The sequence below is a fragment of the Mastigoproctus giganteus genome, chromosome 5 (assembly GCF_048544385.1).
Source record: "Mastigoproctus giganteus isolate SK-2022 chromosome 5, ASM4854438v1, whole genome shotgun sequence".
Taxonomy (NCBI): Eukaryota; Metazoa; Arthropoda; class Arachnida; order Uropygi; family Thelyphonidae; genus Mastigoproctus; species Mastigoproctus giganteus.
Genome location: NC_143579.1, coordinates 234971056 through 234995006, shown reverse-complemented (window position 1 = coordinate 234995006; position 23951 = coordinate 234971056). Strand labels below are relative to the sequence as shown.

Below are 23951 nucleotides of genomic sequence, written 5' to 3'. Positions count from 1 at the left end.
GAAATAAGGGGATTTTTTTTTTTTTTTTTGGCTGATGCTATATAAACTTGCTTTCTTGCATCATGTGCCTTTGCTAATGCTAATGCTACCAAGTTGTTCCATCTCCGGCAATGGTTTATGGTTTTTGATCCGGAAACACGTTTTTTGTCCAACAAATAGCAAATCGACAAAAGCATACAAGCAATTACAGGAACAATATACTGACGCCTCATAATCTTAGTTGTTTTGGCGATTAACACATAGACATCTGTGCATGTTGTAGGTGAAGTCTGATATTTCCAGTCGAATAACTAGTTGTTATCTTAATTTATCGTTTAGATAATTTGTAATTTTAAACTGCATGTAAAAGACGGTTCACAAAGGAAAATTAGCCATAACATGCAAAACGATTTGCTTACACTCGTTGTCGCCGAACTTTCTCTATCTGATGGAAAGTTATTTATTTGTGCAAGATTCCAGAAATCGGACGAACTGAATTCCAAACTCAGCATACTGTCAGGGACGATAGATTCTCTGAGAAAGGAGATATTTCCTTAAGATAAGCTCCCCTCCCTCCCTCCTCCAGACTAAATATTTCAGGTGTCTTGAAGCAAATTTATTCTGGGAGATAATCAGAGACTCAAATCTCTGATGGTATGTCTGACGACGTACTTTCGAATCCGGCACAAGAGTATGCCTACTAGATGCAAAAATGACAATGTAGAAAACATTTTATCATCTCATAATGGTTCTAGTGAGTGCATGATAAATTTTGTGAGTTCTTCCAACCGGATAATAAGCCATGCTAAAAGGCCAGAATTATACAGAACTAGTTCCAGGAACATGAGCGTGTATATTAGCCTATGGATGCCCCCCCCCCCTCAGTTCAAAAGAGATCTAGTGACTAGATCACCAGATGTCTTTTGAACTGAGCACCTGGATAAGGTGAAACAAGCTGTTCAGAGTAGAGATTAGCCCCAGCCAAATTTCTAACAGCTATGGGACACAATCGAGTCAACACGGACCAGCATCACTGCGACATACGTTCAGCACCTCATGAGTACATTAAATCAGTATGCATATATATATATATATATATATATTGCGTAGATCACTAATCACCGATTTAATAGCAAAATATTTCTTTGAAATTTACAAGGTGCGATCCCTGATAATTTGTTGTCAAGTCTGTCTCCTGACCAAGAATAAGCGGTAAAATTTGTTGAGTTCTCCTTTATGCTGCAAAATTTTCTGCTATGTACTAATCACTTATCGTAGCTATTTTTCTACTGTATAATGAAACAGATGGCAAACACTTTCTCATTAAACTTAGGATTATTTAAGTGGACTCAAGTGGATTGAGCTTTAAGTGGATTCAACGACGAGCAATTAATGTTTGAGACTTTTGGAGACGTTCCATTGATCCCCCGTATTATTTTTGCAAACTGTCGGCTGTAGTCTGTGGCTTTATTTTGTAATAACGTTGATGTTTATTGAATTTATAAGATAGTAATTTCTGATATATTCTTTCACTCATCCGAAAGAAAGATTATTTTATATTTTTACCAAGTGATTTATTTTTGTAACCACTGGTCACGTGATGCATAGGGCGTTAGTGTGAATGATATTTTCGCCAGCTTTATCCATGGATGGGTTATGGAAGATGTGCGTATCATGTGATACCACCAGCCAAACTCAGATAACCACCGTGATGATTCTGGCATGTGAATGAATAAATCGTAAGCAGTTGTACAATATAAAAACATTGTGGAGAAAAAAATGCAAGTGTTTTTAATATGATTTTTGAAGTTAACGACTGACCGAACACATTTCAAGAAAAATATAGCAAATTTACATAAAATTTGCTGTAAGTGATATATTCGGATTTTATGTTCGGATTTATACTTTCATGAAGAGCTTCTTCAGTTTATTGTGTTCGTTCTGTCATTTTTCCATTTATTCTTCTAAGTATTGCGAACTCAAATAACCCTCATTAGTCCTGTAGGGTGTTTCCTGAACGGCGCCATCTGACCCAGCTGAACTTGCTGCAATAGCTACTGTCAACAAGGATTGACACTAGGATTTTGTGTAATGCTAGCATGCAAAGAAATAAAGATGAATTAATTATTCAGGTACACTTTACAGATTCAGAAATTAGTTTTAATTTAAAATATTTCGTGTGGATTTTTGTGTTTAATTTCTTTTTATCCTGTAAGGGTTTGCTAGTATTTTAATTATATCTGAATTGTGAAGTATCTTCTAATGCAGGGATTTCCAGTCTCCTCCCTTTCACTTTTTTTTTTTTTTTTTGAAAAATGAAAAATGCTAATGAAAAATTCCGGTGGCTAACACTATATCAGCATACGTCTGAATTGTTTGCAACCGCTGTGTACACGCTATATACTACCACCTGCTTCTTTTTCTTATAAATATCAGTAACTATCTCCCCTCCCCTCACCACTTTTGTTTATGCCTGATAATTCTACCTGTTACTATTATCGTCATCTCCAGTCATATCTGTTATTATAATGTTTATTACCTTAGTGTTTCTATCATCTTTATTGACAAAATTTTATGATAAATTCCATTCAAATATTGATAATTGAGTCCAGATCAGTTTGGGTTGAAGTAGTGTTGTTAAATTAATTGCAAAATTTAAATATAGGGGAGCAACATTCCAAATATAATTGTTAGTATCTACATATCAATTTTTTTTGTGTGTTACTTGAACATGACTTGGATTATAGGATGACTTAATTGTGGCATTTGATTGGGAGTGTGTTGGCTCCTTTTTGCTATATTATATTCTGGGCTTGTATAGCATTATTTTATTCTTTCGTTTAAAGTTCTGTCCCATGTTTTTGGAGGAACTGTTTTTAGTTTATCATTTGTATTCAGTAGTGATCACTATATTTTTCTGAATACATTTACAACAAGCATGTTGAGATCAGAATTTGTCATCTCTATGGAAAATTTACTTAATAAAAATGAGCCAGTTAACAGCTTCTACTTACTGAGTCTGAGAAAATGAGCATAATTAAATTCTAGAATATTGCATGTAGTAATTCTAGAACATGAACTAAGTAAGAAGGATTTAATGAACACACCTTTTCCACCTGAAGTATTATGGACAGTATCCTTTGCATATCAGTAAACTAATTAAATTACTTAATGTGGAAAAGTGTTTTATTAAATCTTTCTTACTTAATGGGCATAAATTATGCAGTTTAATTGTAGGATTTATGCCCTTATTCAGTTGCGGTGAGATTGAAATATGAAAACATTTACTAAAAACAACAGAAAATGTCTGTGTGTATGAGGGTGGACTTGGAATTTTGATGATAAGCTTGTGAATAAACTAACTTACATGTTTCACACTAGACAGTCTTCTTAACGTACTGCTCGACATGCATGCACTTGTTCAACGAGACACTTGTGGGAGTGCTAGTACAGCCCCCCACCCACCCAGCATATCAAATCCTATCAAGTGGCTTATGTCGTGGGGAGGTGATGTACCTTGAAATATAATATGCTTACGAATGAATTATTATAATGAAGTATTTAAGCAATTTTCCATTTGAGGATAAATTTCAATTTTTATAACTATAATTTAGTAATTCGATCATTTTTTCTGTAAATATTTAATTTTTCTGACAAGTGCAAACCCAGTCCTTTTTCAACTCTTTTTTTTTTTCACAAATGTACAGGTAGTTTCCAATTTACATTATGGATCTGTGCCAGTGATGGTGATTCAACATAATAAATCAGACATGATTTTTATATATGTACATGTATTTCTTGTGAAGGGGAGATGCATTCCCATGGTAAAATTTTTTGACTCCCCAACCTAATTCAAATTTAACATTAACTATTCATTAAAAACAAAAATTAAATAAATGAATATTAAAAATTCTAAATAATAATAAAATTGTATTCTAAATGTTCATTATTTACATACTGTATTAGTCGTACCAAATTATTCACAGTTTAAGAAGCCAAGAATAGATGAAGCAAAATTTTGCTTCATTTCTTGATACATCAGTGCAAAAGAACACTCCACTCGTGACTGAGCTTGCTGCTCGGTTTTGTGTTTGGATTTTCTCAAAATGAGAATAGCTATCCCTTTATGAACAAACTAAGTTTCAGCTTGATTAAGAAAGAGGTGTTTGTCATGAGCCATTTACTTGTTATGTGTGCAGTTCCTCTTCCTCCTGCAATTTTTATTGTGTTGCTGCAATTTTTGATCCTCAGGTTAGTTCAGCATCATATGCCCAATTTTTCAAAGCTGATCTTTTGCCAATTCTGCAATCGGTAACTAAATTTCAAGGACATTAGCAAGTTCCTGACTAATGTGAATGCATTCTGGCCACATATAATGCTAAGTATCACTCATAATACCTCAAGTGATATCCATTCTTGATGTCGTAATGTCTGTGAACCAAAACTCCCAAGCTAGTCCTTACTGTCTCTCGGGGATTAATTGCATGCTCCATCAGAGATAATAGGCTTAAATATTGTTTTCAATTAAGCTTAAATATTGTTTCCAAGCCTTTGTCTATTGGATGCAGCAAAAGTTGTTTTCATGCCAACAAATTATATTTGTTTATGTAGCACAGATATGGTGTCAGTGGTTCAGTAGGTAGTAAAATTCCGAGCGTGATGGGTAAAAGGAATGATTTATCAGACTTTGATAAAGGACAGATTGTGGGAGCTTGACGAGCTGATGTCTCGAGAGCCGTCGTTGTTAAAGTGTACCAGAACTGGCGTCAAAATGGTCAAACAGCGATCTGATTGTAAAACTGCAAAGGTCAGCGAAAGGTTGATGTTAGAGGTGAGCGCCGGGTCCGACAACTCCTACAGGTAAACAGGCACAGCACTGTTGAAGAGTTGACTACCCAATACAACATGGGCCAACCCAGAACAATATCTGGTATGACCATGCGTCACACACCCGCACATATGGGCTATTCCAGCAGATGACCCCTACGGCATCCTCTCCTAACCAAGGTTCATCAGTGTAAAAAACTTGCCTGGTGTAAAGAGCATACAAGTTGGACGTTAGAAGACTGGAAGGTGTGCTGGTTGGATGAGTCACATTATTTACTCCACACTGTGGATGGTCATGTACGGATTTGGTGTCAACAATATGAGGCTCTTCATCCATTATGCATGGTATCAAAAGTGCAGGCCGGTGGAGGTGGTTGTATGGTGTGCGGCATGTTTTACTGGCCGGAACTTAGACCCCTGGTGCATGTGGAACAACATATCAGTGGTCTCCGCTATTGTCAACTGCTTGCTGACTGTGTACACCCCGCTATACTTTTTTCCCGAATGGTGATGGTGTCTTCCAAGATGACTGTGTCGGAATGGTTTGAGGAACACAGTTCTGACTTCTAGCATATTGATTGGCCTCCGAACTCCGCCGATATCAATCCCATAGAGCACTTGTGGGACACTATGGAAAGGCATATCAGGCATCTGGATACAGCAATCACCTCCATACTTGCATTGCTAGTCGCATTACATACAGCTTGGTTGGCCATATCTCCCGAATGCTTCCGACATCTTGTTGAATCAATGTCACGTCGGATAGCTGCTGTGCTGAGGGCAAAAGGAGGACCTATGAAATATTAGGTAGGTGGTCATAATTCAGTGATCACTCAGTGTATATTTATGATATAACAACAATATAACTTATATACAATATTTATTATTTATTTATACTAGATAAATGAGATAAAGTTTAATGTATTTGTAGAGCGCAGTATTTTATACAGTTATTAATTTATAATAGAATATTTTAAGCATTAATGATGCAAAAAATACCCAGAGCTAATATTATTTTGAAATTATAAATAAATAGTAGTTACACATAATTACTGGCTGCAAAATCAAAATTTTTCAGGTTTACATATTGAACTGAACATATTTTGTTATTGACAACAGATCTGCAAGAAAATAAAATGCAAAAACATATATCATGCATTTCAAATTGCATCAAAAATTTTGTTTAATAGTTTGTGGGGCCATCGTGGAAAACAAATTTACTTTATTGTCCGAACGCATGCTACAACCAGTCAACATCCTCTTACTGTCCAACTTCAAACTTACAGAACCAACTTTTCTTCTTCCTCATTTATTCATTCAACTTCCATTTTCTGGAAAAACCTCCCTTCATACATATTTCCTGAAAATCTACAGAAATTCAAGTCTAATGTCAATACAGGTAGTCGTCGACTTATGACCTATGCGCTTTACGACTGATCAACTTACGACTGTTACTGCATCTTGCACCGCGTTTCAGTCTGAACTGAACATACAAGATTGTTGCTAGGAAGAATGGCACCTCCGTAGCCAGGTAGGCAGGAGCAGCAGTGTGTAGCACACGCTTCTTGATTAGACCGGGGTTCGAGCCCGTGACCACCAAATACGGTGGATGCGGAAAGGTCAGAAAATGACCACCGCATATCCCCGGAGCAATATGGCCTTAGTTGCTAATGCTCCTAAAAACCAAATAACAACAACATAACCTTTTTTCATGATTACAGTAGGCCCTCGATTTAACGGACTAATTGGGGGAAACAGTGTCCTCTATTGCTGAAAGTCCATTAAACCGAATGTATTTTAAAAAACATATATTAATAACAAGCTTACAATGTACAGGATGTATTAAAATGTTATTATAATGTATAAGTATGAATTAAATATTATTATAATGTACATTGAGTAATTTATACATGCCACTAAAACATCTGTTAAAAATATAAAAATAAATTTCAACAGGAACCAAACTTTATTTTAATTAAACACGTCAAAAACTATACAATGTAACTAATGGAGTGTTTCCACCACTTTTAAAAATTTTTTTTTAAAGTTCACACAAAGTTGTTTTCAACGTGAACATTAGTTTTTTTCATTTAAATCCATTTTAGAGAGAAAAAATACCTTAAAATTCTTAAACTCCATTTAATATAAAACATACAAAAAATGTTAAAAAGAGATACATAATATTCAATATTAATATTAACTTAATTGAAAGAATCACAATTTTCAGAGTCAGAAACAACTGTCATGGAGGGAGAGGTGTTAATTCCTTGCTGGTAGAGGGTTCTGGTGAAACAGGTCAAGTTGATGAAGTGGTCTTGAAGAAATCATCAAGCTTCAGTTGCCTTACACCTTGGTGCTGCTTCCTTATTACTGTAGATCGAAATTCTCTAAAATGTTCATAATTAGTAAGCACATCAGGGTCTGATGATGATTCAGTATAATGTATGATGTCATCTATATGTTGTCTTATAACAGACAATTTAGGATGAGGTGCAACTGATTCTTCGCCTTTGTCATCATAATCATCCTCATGTTCTCCATGAAGAATATTTTCCGCATTCTCTCCCTCAGAAAAAATTTGATAGCCCGGATCATTTTTGAGCCACTGTTCCACATCATTCTCAGTTGCATTATTTTAAAAACATGTATTAATAACAAGCTTACAATGTACAGGACGTATTAAAATGTTGCCGGCCCTCAGAAGAATGTCCCGAAAATTAGATGCCTCAACTCCCTCAAAGTCCATTTCAGGTTCTACGTCATACAACTTCTTCCAATCATTGGACAAGGTAGCAAACTTAACATTTTTCCACACAGCTGCTAAGTTGATGATAGCAGATATGATGTTGTATGCATGTAAATTTTGCTGTGTCCTAGTGCCTCTTGTATCTTCTTCTGCATCTTCTGTTTCTTCTAAAACAACCATCACCTCTTCCAAAAACTTCTTATCATACAACCTCTTACATGCAACGATTACACCCTGATCCATCGGCTGTATCAGTGGTAATGTTAGGAGGCAGAAAAACACATTAATTTCCTCATCCCGCTAACTAATCTCTCAGAATTAGTGTGAGCAGGTGCATTATCTAGCAGTAAAACAGCCTATATTTCATTAGAAGGAATTTTCAGCTCATCTGTCTGATAGTGTTGCACATCAGACAGATGTGCTGTCTGATGTGAGACACTATCAGATATAAATAGGTTCTAAATTTTTCCTTTATGACAGAAATTTTTTGTCTGTTAAATCCGAAGTCCGTTAAATCGAGGGCCTACCGTACTTCTACTTGTGGGAATACAACACTTTCTAACTATTACTAATGAAATAAATCTAAACTTATCTGAGTGTAAAACTGTTAACATATATAATTTGATGAAGATCACTAACTAAAGGGTATTAGTGATTGCTTCTTTGTGGTGATATCTGTAACGCGGCTTGTCCATTTTGTAAGCTTTGTTATACAGGGATAATGGCTAGTATCCCTGCAACACATAAATTTTTGGTTGGATTCAAAGCCACTTAAGATAACACCTGTATTGTCATATCATTGTTATAATTCTGTCCATTTAATAGTGCAGAGAATTGAAATGTGAAACAGACATATCCAGAGTGTTGTGATGACCTTATTTGCCCTATCAGACTAAGCATTATCATGAAGAACAATGATTATGATTAATTTCATTTCTTGTCCTTTTTGGGATGTTTTTTTCATTCCCATTGCTGCCTTCGCCTTAATTGTTAGGAGCTCAGAATAATAGTACCAGGGTGGTATGTCTACCTGGGGCAAAAGTTAATAACTTTGTAGAGCAGATATCATCTTTTATGGGCACAAAAGGTGATATCATTGTACACGTTGGCACTAAGTGTAAGAGACCTGTGAATTTATTAAGCAAGTACATGTTAATGCTGAAAAAACATTGCGAGTTAGGGTTAAATTTGAAAGTGTTTGCAATCCTGCCTAGACACAATAGGAGGGAGTATATGATGATATCCTTGTCAATCAATTTAGCCTTGGAGAGATGGTGCAGGGCTCATGGGGTAGAATTTTTCTCATCATGGTCTGTGCTTGTTAACAGGAGAGATTGCTTCTACACAGATGGGATACACTTAAATAGAAGGGGTGCAAGAATATTTGCTGATGCTATTGAGGCAATCTTAGGTGGGTCGGAAAACTGCTAGCTTGGAGGGATTCAAAGACTAAGAGATTAACAGTAGCCGCAGGCAGAGGTGGAAATGATTCTTGCACTGCTTCTATTGGAATTAGCACCAGCCCGGAAAGCCAGTTGCTGGCGATTTCAGGAACTGCTGGAGGTCATGAAACAAGTAAATACGTGGGCTGTGTTACAGTAACTAAGAGTAAGAACAGGTGCATGTATACTTGCATGTACACCATTGCTAGGAGTATAGTAAATAAACTTGATGAATTTGAAGTGCTGGTTAAGACATCCAAGGCAGATATTGTTGGGATATCAGAGACGTGGTGCCACTCAGATATAAGGGATGCAGATTTGGAATTTGGGGTATACAATGTGTACAGAAAGGATAGACAGGATAGGAAGGGAGAAGAGGTTATGCTGTTATAAAATCTAAGGAAGTGCATCCAGTTGACAGTGCAATGTTGAATCAGTTTGGTGTGACATAAGCACTGGGAAAGCGAAAATGAGGATAATAGTTTGTTATAAGCCTAATGTGACTCTGATGAGTACAATGATGAACAATTATATAGAGAAATAAAGTGAGCCAGTCAATCTGAGTGTCTTATGAGGGATTTTAACTTCCCAGATATAGACTGGAACTTGTGGGTTGTCTGCCACACCAGCAAGACTTTTGTGGATTTATTGGTTGATTGTTTTCTACAGCAGCATGTTAGAGAGGCAACAAATGGGAGTAGCACTCTTGATCTGATTATCAGCAGTGATTATCCATGCATTAAGAATTTGCAGATTAAGTAACCACTAGGTGACAGTGATCACAGTGTACTGATGTGGGATTTACTTAAAGATAACTACCATCAAAGGTAAAGGGAAGGGTTTTGCTTTCGTAAAGGTGACTACAGTGGTCTTAAACAGTTTTTAAATTCTATACAGTGGGACCAAGTGATGATGTTACCAACAGCAAATTCTAAATGGGAAGCATTCAAGAAGGTAATCTTGGAAGCTACTAGAAATATTGTTCAAGATTTAGGCCTAAATGGATATCAGGTGAACTAATGAGACTCGTGGCAGAGAAGAAAAATGCGTGGGATGCACATGAATTGTCAGACGACACAGAAGCCTATGGTAGATACAAGCTAATCTGTAATCAAGTCACAAAGGAGGTTAGGCAAGTGAAGGCAGATTATGAAAAATCTTTGGCAAAGGATGCAAAGAAAAACAGCAAAGACTTCTTTACTTATATAAACTCTAAAAGGAAGGGGAATGAATCAGATTAGTCCACTTCATGTCAGAGGTTATGTTGTTGTTTGTATTTGGTTTGTAGGAGCATTAGCAACTAAGGCCATATTGCTCCGGGAATATGCGGTGGTCATTCCTCGACCTTTCCGCATCCTCTGTATTTGGTGGTGACGGGCTCGAACCCCGGTCTAATCAAGAAGCGTGAACTATGCACTGCTGCTCCTTCCCACCTGGCTACGGAGACACCTGGTGTCAGTGGTTTGACTGTAGATGATCATTCTCTGATAGCTGCCAAACTGAATGAGTATTTTGCATCTACATTCACACATGAGGAGTTATTCAAGAAGGAGAGGGCCAGATGTTTATCAAACTCTAACAGGGAGTTAAATGATTTTGTAATAACTGAGTGCAAAGTGGAGGAGAAATTATTGAAGATAAACATAAGAAAGGCACCTGGGGTGGATGGGATCTATCCAGTTATGTTAAAGGAGGCAGCAAAGGAAGTAAGCAGTCCCTTAGATATAATTATGAGAGCTTCTTTGGACTCAGGGGAGATAACCATGGACTGGAGATGTGCAAATGTGACCCCAATTCACAAGGGGGTGCAAAGGATGACACAAATAATTATAGACCTGTTAGTTTACTTCTGTTCCTCGGAAAATAATGGAGTCACTGGTTAAAGAGGTGATACTGGATCACCTAGACAAGACTGCAGTAATAGTTCAGATACAGCATGGGTTTGTTAAAGGGAAGTCTCGTCTGACCAATTTGATTGGATACTGGGATGTGGTCACAAAGGAACTGGATGGAAAGAATAATTTTGATATCATATACTTGGATTTTAGGGAAAGCTTTTGATACTGTTGCACATGGAAGACTACTGTATAAATTGTAGCAGTATGGCATTAAGGGCAAATTGCTACAATGGATAAAAGGATGGTTGAGTGGGAGAAGACAGAGTCGTAATCAATGTGTACTGCTCTACTTGGACTAATGTTATTAGTGGTGTCCCTCAGGATTCGTTGTTGGGCCCTTTGTTGTTTTGTATATTTATCAATGTTATTGATGAAGGTATATCAAGTTTAGTGTCAAAGTTTGCAGATGATACAAAGGTTGGCAGGGTTGTTAATAACAGTAATGACAGTATGCTGCTGCAACAGGATCTGGAAAAGTTGGGTAGATGGGCTGAGAAGTGGCAACTGAAGTTTAATATTGACAAATGCAAAGTACTGCATATGGGTAGCCGTAATCCCAGAGAAATGTACCAACTATGGTGTTATACTCAGGATAGTGGAGAATGAAAGAAACTGGGGGAGGGAGGGAGGGAGGGATAATTGTGCAGTCAGATATGAAATTTTCAGAGCTGTGCAGACAGGCTGCCAAGTAGGTCATGGGGTCTTGTCAATGACATACAGGAATTTTGCAAGCAGTGATAAGGAGGTGATTATCTGCTTGTATAAGGCAATGGTCAGGCCACACCTTGTGTTACTGCGTTCAGGCCTGGAAGCCTCATTTTAGGAAGGATATAGAGTTTCTAGAATGAGTACAGGGGAGGGCAAACAAGACTGGTAAAGGGATGCTCTTATGAAGAAAGGCTTAAGTTCTGCAAATTGCAGCTTCTGGAGAATAGGCACCTTCGAGGTGATCTGATTGAGATGTATAAGGCCTTAAATGGATTGAGCAGACTCAATGCTGATGGAATTCTTTCTCTTGCTCAGATTACAAACCTTAGGGGGGGGGGGCATAGATTCAAACTGAGGAAAGATAGTTGTAGAATAGATATGAGGAAGTTTGCCTTTAGCCAGTGGGTAGTTGATTGCTGGAAGAAACTTCCATCTCTTGTTGTGGAAGCTGATAGGTTAAATTTATTCAAGGCAGAACTAGACAAACATTTGGAAAGAATGGATCAGTGAAATGGGAAAGTTTTTTTTTTTTTTTTTGGCTGATTGTGTATAAGCTTGCTTTCTTGCATCATGTGTTTCTACTAATGCTATCCATAGTTTTGCTGATTATAGCACATAGAATTCCACCTTTCAGTTTGAGAAACCTTCTCCTGCTGAAACAGCTTCAACTTCTCAATTACCCACTACCAATTCCTTAAATGCTGATCTGCAAGTAATTCTTTTCAGTGGGTCAAAGATAATTTAATTGATTTCAATCCTAAAACTCGGTGCCGTCTTATATCTCGCTAAAAGGATTCTTCTGCTTCTGTGCTTATGTTCAATGACACTGATTTCTGGACGAGATCACATATCTCTATTGGGTATTACCCTCACTTCTAATCTGTCTTAGCATAAGAACATCACAAATATTGTTTCCTCTGCATCTGGAAAACTGGGTTTTCTCTTTTTGCTCTCAGCATTATTTTTCTTCCAAACACCTGTTCATCTGCAAATCTGCTCTACCATGAATCATTGTTCTTACATCTGGGGTAGTGCCCCCAAGCCCTCTCTCAGGCTTCTAGATTTCTTTCAAAAGAGGGAAATTAGTTTCTAACAAAGTCCTGTGTCATAGACTCCTTGTTTCTGCTGCATGCCTTTCCCTATAGATACTTCCATGGGCACTGTTCTGAATTGGTTTCTATAATTTCTGCTCCAATGGAAACAGTGAAAGGAGTGAAGGTGGAGTTGGGTTTCTGGTCCATAAAGATTTTAAAAACAACATTTTGGAATTCAAAAGTACATCACCAAGGGTGTCAAGACTAATATTCAAGATTTCTAAGAGGTACAAGCTAAAGATTATAATGATTTATGCACCAACATCGAGCCATGATGATGAAGAGGTTGAAGAAATGTACACTGAAATTGAGAGTCTTCTAGATGAGCAGAAAACCCACTACACTATTATTATGGGGGACTTCAATGCTAAGGTTGGAAAAAGGCAAAACAGCGCAGAAAGAGGAACTATAGGAAATTTTGGAATTGGTGAAAGAAATAAAAGAGGTGAAAGACTTGTGGAATTTGCAGAATCTCAAGGACTGTCAGTAATGAACACTTTTTTCAAGAAAAGGGTGAACAGAAAGTGGACATGGAAGAGTCCAAATGGATTAACAACTAATGAAATCGACTTCATCCTCACTAACAGAAGATATATTGTGAATGATGTTACCGTCCTGAATAAGGTAAATGTTGGAAGTGATCACAGAATGGTAAGATGTACACTTGATATAGATGTAGGAAAGGAAAGGAAAAAACTGACTCGAGTAAATAATACAAAGGTCTTTGAAATAACAGAGGAGGAGAAAAAGCAGTATGTACTGGAACTTAAGAACAAGTTTGAGCTTCTGCAGACTGCTCAGGACCAAGATATCGACGAGGAATATTACAACTTTCTGAAAGTGATAAAGCCCAAGAAACCTATAGGGAATCAGAAATCCAAAGAAGAAAAAATTAGTCAAGAAATACTTGTCATGATGAACCAAAGACGCCAAATGAAGAAAAACAAGAAGACAAGAAAAACACTGACAGGGCGAAAATTGAGTATACTGAGTTATGCGAAGCCATTAGAAAGAGACTCAGAGAGGAAATAAGAAGATTTAACACAAGAAAAGTAGAACAAGCATTAAGGGAAAACAAAGGATTTAAATCAGCAGCCATGAGCAGTAATACAGAAAGACAAATGATACTGAAACTGAAGAATAGCGATAGTGTACTTATAAACAGCAGAAAAGGCATAATTCAAATAGCAGAAGACTACTATAGAGAATTATACAAGGAGCGAGGGAATGATACCAGCAGTGGGGAAGATGGATTGCAAAGTAGCAACACATACGACATACCCGATATTCTTCCTGATGAGGTAGAACATGCATTGAAGAAAATGAAGAATCAGAAAGCCCCGGGGGAAGATGAAGTTACTGTAGAGTTGTTAAAATTGGGAGGAAGAGACATAACACAAAAACTGGCAAGGCTCTTCACAAAGGGCATTAGAAAAGGTGTGATGCCTAAGCAGTGGAATAATGCAATCATAGTTTTGCTGCATAAGAAAGGAGATAAATCAGAAATTGGAAATTATAGACCAATTAGCTTGTTATCCCATATCTACAAGTTGTTCACAAGGGTCATTACTAACAGATTAGAAAGAATACTTGATGAGAATCAACCGAAAGAGCAAGCTGGCTTTAGGACAGGATTCTCAACTATGGATCACCTTCACGTAATATCACAGCTAATGGAGAAAGCAAATGAATATAAAACACCATTATGCCTGGCATTTGTGGATTATGAAAAGGCATTTGACTCCATACAGCATAAGGCAATGTTTCGGGCACTGGAAAGACAAGGCATAGATACTCCATATATTATGATTTTGAAGAAAATATATGAGAGTGCTACATCCTTTATTAGACTAGACAAAGACAGTAGCAAATTAAAAATCGAGAAAGGAGTTCGACAAGGAGACACAATATCTCCGAAGCTGTTTACTGCTGCCCTTGAGGAAGCTTTCAGAAGATTAGACTGGTCGCAGAAAGGAGTCAATGTGAACGGAGAGTACCTAAACCATTTACGATTTGCAGATGACATTGTGGTCATAAGCCACGATCCCAAAGAATTAGAGGAAAATCTTAATCAGTTATGCACAGTTAGTAAGGATTTTGGACTAAAGATGAATATGGCTAAAACAAAAGTAATGATGAACAAGTATGCCACGGAAAGGGAAATAATGATTGAAGGAGCAGTAATTGAAAAGGTGGAGTCATATACTTATCTGGGACAAGTTATTAGCTGTAATAATGATAAGTGGCTGGAAGTCAAGAGAAGAATAAATTTTGGATGGATAGCATTCAGGAAATATAGTCACATACTGAAGAGCAATATCCCAGTTTGTCTGAAACGTAAAATAATGAATCAATGTATACTCCCCACCATGACTTATGGAAGTGAAACTTGGGCACTCACCAAAAGAATGGAAGAGAAGCTAAGAACTACACAGCGAAGAATGGAACGAATTATATTGGGAATCAGACTGTTAGATAAGAAGAGAAACACATGGATTAGGCAGCAAACTCAAGTAAAGGACATTCTTATCAAAACTAAAGAACTAAAATGGTCTTGGGCAGGACACATAGCTCGAAGACATGATGACAGATGGACTAAGAAAATAACAGAATGGTACCCAAGAGGAGCTAGAAGAAAACCTGGAAGACAAAGGCGGAGATGGATAGATGAAATTCATGAGTTTTTGAGTAGTAAATGGATGGCCAGTGCTCAAAACAGAAACAACTGGAAAGTTGCTGGAGAGGCCTTCATCCTGCAGTGGATTGAAATTGGCTGATGATGATGATGAATTTCTGCTCGCTCCCTCTCTCTTCAAAACTAGTGTGAACAAGTGCCACAACCAGTCGGCATTCTTTTACTGTCCAACTTTAAACCCACAGAACCAACTTTTCTTCTTTCTCATTTATTCCTTAAGCTTCCATTTTCTGGAACAACCTCCCTTCATATGTATTTGGAAATTACAATTTACAGAAATTAATATCAACAAGTATCTTCTCAACCTTCAACCTATGCATGGTACTAAGTGCTATAGGTTCTAATACCTTTCGTGCTTGGGATTTTTATTAAAAAAAAAAAAAAAAATATATATATATATATATATATAGTATCAGGGGAAGAAAATATATCCCTATTATTTTGTTTAACCCTTTTGTTTGGTAAACCAAATGTTCCAAGACCATTTCAAGATTTTTTTTTTTTTTTTATTATCTTTTTACTATTAGTATTATGAGCCAAAAAAAAAAAAAATAAATAAATAAATTCCCACATCATCTGTCTATCCCCTCCAATAATTTATATAGTTTTTTCCCTTGAATTTCCCCTCGACGTGGGCATCTGTATGTGGTGAGGGGACCTCCCAGTGATGCTGCTGGACTTCCAGACTAGCATCACTGGGATCCAACGCCCACAGCCCAGGTTCCAGGCTTACATCAATGGAATCCGGCGTGTTTGCCGTGCGCTGCGACCCGTGGAAATTCGGAAAGGGGGATCCTGGTGGTTGAGGGGCCCAGCTTCAATACACCACTTTGGCCCCTGCTTCGACAAGACGGGTGGTCCTGGAAGGCCCGGCTAGGATCAATCGGCTAGTAGGCTCACCTGCGAGGGTCAACCGTGTCAATGCCACGCCCCTACCCTCATGGTCCGAGGGACAGGATTCAGGCTGGCGGCGGTGCGGGTATAGTGTCTGGGTAGCCCTGGCATTCCACTCCCGAGCGCATTTATTGCATGCCGGGTAGTGGGTGTCCCTTTGGGCTCCGTGGTGGGTGGGGAGCCCGGGCACTGAACCAAATAAAATTTCTATGAATCCTGATAAACTTACTTCTTCAGGGGCCCCAACCCGGTCCCTATCCGAAATCAATGAGAAAGATACAGATAGCAGTATTGCTAAAAAGAGGCAGCGAACCGAATTACCATCAGGGCCAGTCCCAAGGTTCTTAATCATGCATTCTACCAATGAGACACCGATTGGTAAAATGTCGCCCTTTTTCATTCAAAAAGGGTTAGATGGGTTAGCAGGTTCACCCAAATCAGTTAAGAGGCTTCGTTCTGGAGACCTTTTAATTGAAACTAAAAATGACAGGCAATCTGAACATCTCCTCCAAACAACATCAATCGGAGGAATCCCTATAACAGTGACACCACACAGAACACTCAATTCATCGACAGGTGTCATTTCGGAGTGGGACCTTCTCGACGTAACCGAGGAGGAAATCTGCTCCGAATTAAAACCACAGGTAGTCATTGCCGTCAAGAGAATCACTGCGCGAAGGGATGGAAAAATTGTTAAAACCAGGAGCGTTATCCTGACTTTTAACTCTCCTAAACCTCCTGACGAGATTAAAGCTGGATACATCAACTGTTCAGTGCGTCCATACTTACCGAGCCCTTTACGGTGTTTTAAATGCCAGAAGTATGGACATTCTCAAATGGCCTGCCATGGAGTCCTTGCATGCGCTCGATGCGGTGTAAAGGACCACGAAACAACAGCATGTTCAGCCGCAAAACCCACCTGTATTAACTGTGAAGGCGAATACCCGGCCTATTCACGAGCATGCCAGAGGTGGAAAGAAGAAAAAGAAATTCAACGGCTGAAGGCAGAGCTAAATATATCATACCAGGAGGCAAGGAAATCGGTCAAATTCCTGAATATCAACCAACCTACCTACGCCCAGAAGGTAGCAGGGAGATGTTCCGTCGGAACTCAGACGGACATGACCATTCCTCCAAAGGAGTCTTTCACTCCCATCGCGCGATATCTTTTAAGTTCTCAAAAACCTGCACAGAAGGACTAATCAGCTGCCACTCCTATATCGGTACCTCCTAACGCTCCACAAGTAACAAAGTTAACTGTGAAAGAAAAGAATAAGAAAGGGGAAGTCCCCCCTAGTACCCAAGATAAGATGGATGTCGAGCAGAAGGAGGTACCCGAAGATTCAGTCTTGGAACTCTTTGCGGAGGAAGAAATGGACACGGGACAGCGTCCATTCTTCCCCAAAAAAGATAAATCCAAGACTGATAAAAGTAAGCCCTCAGCACCTCGGAAGCCGCCTGATGGACCCACCAAGCCAAAATAATGGCTAAATTCCTACAATGGAATTGTCGTGGATTCCGGCGAAATATTGATGACATCAAGGCCCTCCTGCAAAAGCACGAGCCAGTTTGCTTTTGCTTGCAGGAGACATATCTAAAGGCAAATGATGATCCCACCATGCACAACATCACATTTTTTCGAAAGGATAGAATTGCGGATGGCTCTGTACATGGGGGAGTGGCTATCCTTGTGGCTAACCAGACCCTAGTGCAGCCCTTGCTAATTACAACCAGCATAGAGGCTGTTGCAATTCGCCTTTCAGTGGGTTTTTTATTAACTGTGTGCTCCATTTATTTGCCACCTGGGACTGACATCTCCCAGGCAGACCTTGATGATCTTCTAATGCAGCTGCCTCCCCCTTTCTTACTTCTCGGGGATTTTAACGGACATAACACCCTGTGGGGTAGTGCTAACATCAACGGAAGGGGACGAGTCATAGAGCGTATGCTCAATGACAATGACCTTTCCCTTCTAAATACTGGAACAAACACCTTCTTCCACATGCCTACCCGTACTTTTTCTGCCATTGACCTCTCTATCTGCTCCCCTTCTCTACTCCCTTCACTCACTTGGGAAGTGGAGGAGAATCCATACGGAAGCGATCACTTCCCCATGATAACCTTGTTACACAGTGGGAGACCATGTCTTCCTTTTATGTTACCACGGTGGAAGATTGATCAGGCTGACTGGACTGCCTTCCAACATCAGGCAAATTTTGATCTTAGCACAGTCAGTCAAGAGCCTATCAATGATGCAGTTAAGTACATCACAGAAAATATTGTCCAAGCAGCTGCGAATGCTGTTCCAAAAACATCTGCCCGGTTTCCACCATTTCCTAAACCTTGGTGGAATTCACAATGCACAGCAGCAAAAAAGGCTCAAACCAAAGCGTGGGGGTTATTCCGCCGATATCCTACCACGACCAACCTTATAGCCTTTAAACGTGCACGAGCCAAAGCACGATATATCCGCCGTCAGAGTCAAAAGGAATCGTGGATCCGTTTTACATCATCTGTTAACCAGTCTACCAACTCTAAGGTAGTCTGGGATAAAATCCGGAAAATGAAGGGAAAATATACATCCCACCCTTCTTCAATCCTAGATTATAATGGATGCGCTATTGCAGATCCAACTGCAATAGCTAATTCTCTTGGGGAAACATTCTCTAACATCTCTGCAACATCTTCGTATTCCCCAGAGTTCCTGGTCCTGAAATATAAAATCGAAAAACAGGCACTTAGCTTTAAATCTAAGAGCATTTATCCCTACAACGGGAATTTCACTATTCAGGAAGAAAAGAGCCCTCGCTCTTTCCAAAGCAAGTGCCGTTGGACCAGATGGCATCCATTATGAAATGATTAAACATCTTTCACCAAAATCTATGGATTGTCTGCTCCTTCTATATAACAGAATCTTTACTGAAGGGCTGTTTCCGGACTCCTGGCGAAAGGCAATCGTTCTTGCCTTCCCTAAGCCAGGAAAGGATCCAAAAGTCACCACCAACTATCGTCCTATTGCTCTGACTAGCTGTCTGTGCAAAATCCTGGAGAGAATGGTTAATTCTCGTTTAATATGGTATCTCGAATCAAATGACCTTCTCTCCAACATCCAGTGCGGCTTCCGAAGGAACTGGTCCACTTTGGACCATCTTATTAGATTGGAAGCATCCATCCGGGATGCTTTCCTAAAACGCGAACACTTGGTGTCGGTGTTCTTTGACATGGAAAAAGCGTATGACACAACTTGGAGATTTGGCATTCTAAAAGTTTTACATAGCCTAGGCCTTAGAGGGCATCTCCCCTTTTTTATTCAAACCTTTTTAGCCAATCGATCGTTCCAAGTTCGTGTGAGATCCTTACTCTCTCGCTCCTTTAGCCAAGAGGAGGGAGTACCACAAGGATCAGTATTAAGTGTCACGCTTTTTGCCATAAAAATAAATTCCATCACAGAACAACTTCCTCCGACTGTAAACAGTGCCCTCTATGTTGATGACTTTAGCATTTTTTGTCAGTCGTGCAACATGAGGGTTATTGAAAGACAACTGCAGAAAGCCATTGATAGTCTGAATTCCTGGGCACTTGCAAATGGCTTCAGGCTCTCGCCGGAGGAGACCGTTTGCGTACACTTTTGTCGCAAGCGTAATCTTCATCCTGAACCTGAATTAAGGCTCAGACAAAATGCTATTCCAGTAGCAGCGAACACAAAATTCTTGGGACTCATATTCGATAAAAAAACTGACCTTTTTGGATCATATTCGTCAACTCCGCACAAAGTGCACAAGAGGCCTTAATATGCTCCACTCGCTTTCCTCTGTATCTTGGGGTGCAGACCGATGCACCCTTCTACAGCTTTACCGTGCACTTGTGCGATCCAAATTAGATTATGGGTCCCAAGTATATTCTTCAGCCAGAGACAGTGCCCTTCGATGGCTGGACCCTGTCCATCATCAGGCTCTACGTATCGCTACTGGAGCATTTCGAACATCTCCTGTCCAGAGTTTATACGTCGAAGCAAACGAACCACCGTTATCGCTTCAATGTAAGCAGTTGTCTTTAAAGTACGCTTTAAAACTGAAATCCCTGCCAGACCATCCTACGTGGCCATTCGTTTTTGAGCCACGATGGGAAAATTTATACAATACCCGTAAGACTGCCAATCGTCCTTTAGGTATTCGTCTCCAAGAGCTATTCAAAGAACTTAATATCAAGGTAGACAAGGTTGCCCAAACACCAAAGCAACCCTTTTCACCCTGGCATGCTCTTGTCCCGGCATGTGACTTGTCGCTTAGAAACTGGGGAAAGTCGGACACTCCATCATGTGTCTACCTGCAGCTTCATTCAGCACACCGAACTGAATATCCCGACTTCGCGCCAGTCTACACAGACGGTTCGAAGTCAGAATCATATGCGGGATCTGCTGCTGTCTTTAAAGACAGCACTATATCAGAGCAGATTCCCTCTGAATGCAGCATATTTACTGCAGAGCTGCACGCTGTAGAGTTAGCCTTGGATCACATTAGTAAATGCCAATACCAACGGTTCATTTTATATTCCGACTCTCTAAGCATGTTACAGGCTTTAATATCTGTGAGATATAATCCTCATCCAGTTCTGTCTAGTATTCAGCAGAAGATTCACTTCCTCCGTGGACGTGAATATGATATCCGCTTCTGCTGGATTCCCAGCCACATTGGGATTAGGGGAAATGATTTGGCTGACGCCGCAGCCAAATCAGCAATTCCCAATAATAACCGCTGCCTGTCAGTCCCCTATACAGACTACAGGCAAATAATACACCAAAAGATATATTCCCAATGGCAGGACTTGTGGAATAGACAGACTGGGAATAAACTATATTGTATAAAGCCTGTAATTGAACCCATTCGTTTCTGCTGAGGGCTGATGACCCTCCTATGTGTGAGTCCTGTGGCACAATTTTAACAATAAGACACATTTTAGTTGAATGCCCAGATTTTAGCAATATCCGTTTTACCGCTTTTAATCATCTGACTGAGCTATATACACTCAGTCAGATTTTATCCGACAATGACAACGTGTCTGCTGTTTTTAGCTATTTTAAATTAATAAAAGTTTTTAATTGTATTTAATTTATGCTATTGTTACTTTATTGATTTATTTTTTATATCTTTGTTATTATATATCTGGACATGGTGGCCTTACTAATTAGGTCACCGAGAATTTAAAATTTTTTAAATATTACCTAGTCTTGGCGCATTATAGCCGTAGTTGCTAATGCGCCAAAAAAATCCAAACAAACCAAACCAATCCCTTGAATTTATTCATCCTACCCACTTCCACAACAACAGATCAAAATTTGTTCCAACAATCAACCACTTACTGGCTGAAGGCCAACTTCTGCATATCTATCCAGCAAATATCCTTCCTCAATTTAAATTTGTGTGTAATCTGAGCAAGAAAAAGGATTTCATCAGTATTGAGCTTGCTCAATCCATTCAAAAGACTTAAAACACCTCACTCAGCTCACCTTGCAGGTGCCTGTGCCTTTTACCATAGTAATTTTTTTTTTTTTTTTTAAATTTAAATGACTATAGCTTCATAATTGTTCAGAATTAAACATGTTTATGTAAACTTTTTTATTTTTTTTTTTCTGATCTTGAATCAATCCTAAAAGTACAGCTCATAATATTAGGAAATATCCTATATATATATATATTTGTATACCACAAGGAGCCCACACTTGAAAAACATACATAACTATACATTTTTCAGCAAGCTTGCACATTAAAATTGTGTGTGTATGTGTGCTAACTTATGGAAGAGGGCTGGTAAAATCTGAATGTATGAAGCCTCTAAGCACTAATGTAGATTTGTTTCTCACTAAGTGCTCACTGAACCCAGTGGCTTTCGTTGTTACACCCATCTACCTGTCAGTTTTTGTGCCATTATCACAGTCATGACATTTTAGTGGGAAAGCAAGCTTTGTTTTGGTGAGTTGAGTGAGTTAAGCAATTTAAAAAAAAAAAAAAATCTTTTGTGAATGAAAAACATATTTATTAAAAATTCAGTTAGCGTATAGAAGTAAAATAAAAATTTAAAAAAAAGTGATTATACTAATTCTGTTATTTATTTATTTTTTTTTTGTTTGCCTTTCAGTGAAGAAACCCCTAGATCTTTTAAACTTAATTTTCTTGATGAGCCCACTGGATTCCAAACTTCATGTTCACTCCTCACCTTAGCATTAGCAGAGGCATATGATGCAAGAAAGCAAGCTTATGCCGCATCAGCCGAAAAAAAAAAAAAAATCCCTCCATTTCATCCCTCCATTCCTTCCAAATGCCTGTCCAGCTCAGCCTTAAATTTATTTAGGCTATTAGCTTGCACAACAAAAGATGGAAGCCAGTTCCACCAATCAACTACCCGCTGGCTAAAGACAAATTTCCGCACATCTATTCTACAACTGTCTTTCCTCGATTTGAAACTGTGCCCCCTCAGGTTCTTAGTCTGAGCAAGACAAAGAATCCCATCAGCATTCAGCTTGCTCAACCCATTCAAGGCCTTATACACCTCAATCAGATTACCTCGCAGGTGCCTACTCTCCAGGTGCTGCAATTTGCAGAACTTAAGCCTTTCTTGGTAAGAGCACCCCTTTGTTCCCCTCACCAATCTTGTTGCCCTTCTTTGTACTCGTTTAGCAACTCTACATCCTTCCTAAAATGAGGCCTCCAGACCGGTACATAGTACTCTAGGTGTGGCCTGACCATTTCCTTGTATAACGGGTTTATCACCTCCCTGTCCCTGCTAGCAAAATTCGTATATATCATTGACAAGACTCCATGACCTGCCCTGGCAACCCATTTGCACTGCTCAGCGAACTTCATATTTGGCTGCACAATTACCCCCAAGTCTTTTTCACTTTCCACTTCCCTGAGTGTAGTACCACCCAGTTGGTACATTTCTCTTCAGTTTTTGCGACCTATATGCAGTACTTTGCATTTGTCAATGTTAAACTCCAGTTGCCACTTCTCAGCCCATTTTCCCAACTTATCTAGATCCGGTTGGAGTAGCATACTGTCATTACTGTTGTTAACCTTGCCAACCTTTGTATCATCTGCAAACTTGGACATTAAACCTGATATACCTTCATCAGTATCATTGATAAATATACAAAACAACAATGGGCCCAACACCGAACCCTGGGGAACTCCACCTTCTTGTGGTGTGACCTGCTAGTGGGGTTGCCACATCCTTGTTCATTTATGGCTACTAAATGAACAAGGATGCGCTGCCAGTATGGGACTAAGACAGCAAAATTGTCTTAGAATTAAGACAATTTGGCTGTGTTAATAATAGCTTAAAATCTTAATACCGTGGTTAAAATTATAGCTTAAAATCTTAATACCATGGTAAGAAAATGCAGTTGAGACATAACATTTAGTATGTCAACTTGGGTCAGCAAGCTCCCTGCTGTTGGGGGAACCATCAAGAAGCTTAAATTACAAAGAAGTTTGGCAGAGAAACTAAAGTGATTATGAATAGCAATTATCACAGAAACCAAGAGAATGAATGAAGAAAAATGAGTTGCAAACTATTAATTCATTCTGAAAGTAAGACACTGTGCAAGGAAGATGTAGCAATAGTTTTTAGAAGTGGATGGGGATGAATCATATTGGTCCACTTGATATCAAT

General features: G+C 38.9%; 1 protein-coding gene across 1 annotated transcript in view; it reads left to right on the top strand.

The window, feature by feature from the left end:
- The first annotated feature begins 1611 nt into the window (after nucleotides 1-1611).
- Rbsn-5 (Rabenosyn-5) overlaps nucleotides 1612-23951 on the top strand; it is a 93482-nt gene continuing 71142 nt past the window's right edge. The window contains exon 1 of the mRNA XM_090373811.1: nucleotides 1612-2111. The gene's annotated coding sequence lies outside the window, so the exon portion shown is untranslated. The remainder of the gene's footprint in view (nucleotides 2112-23951) is intronic.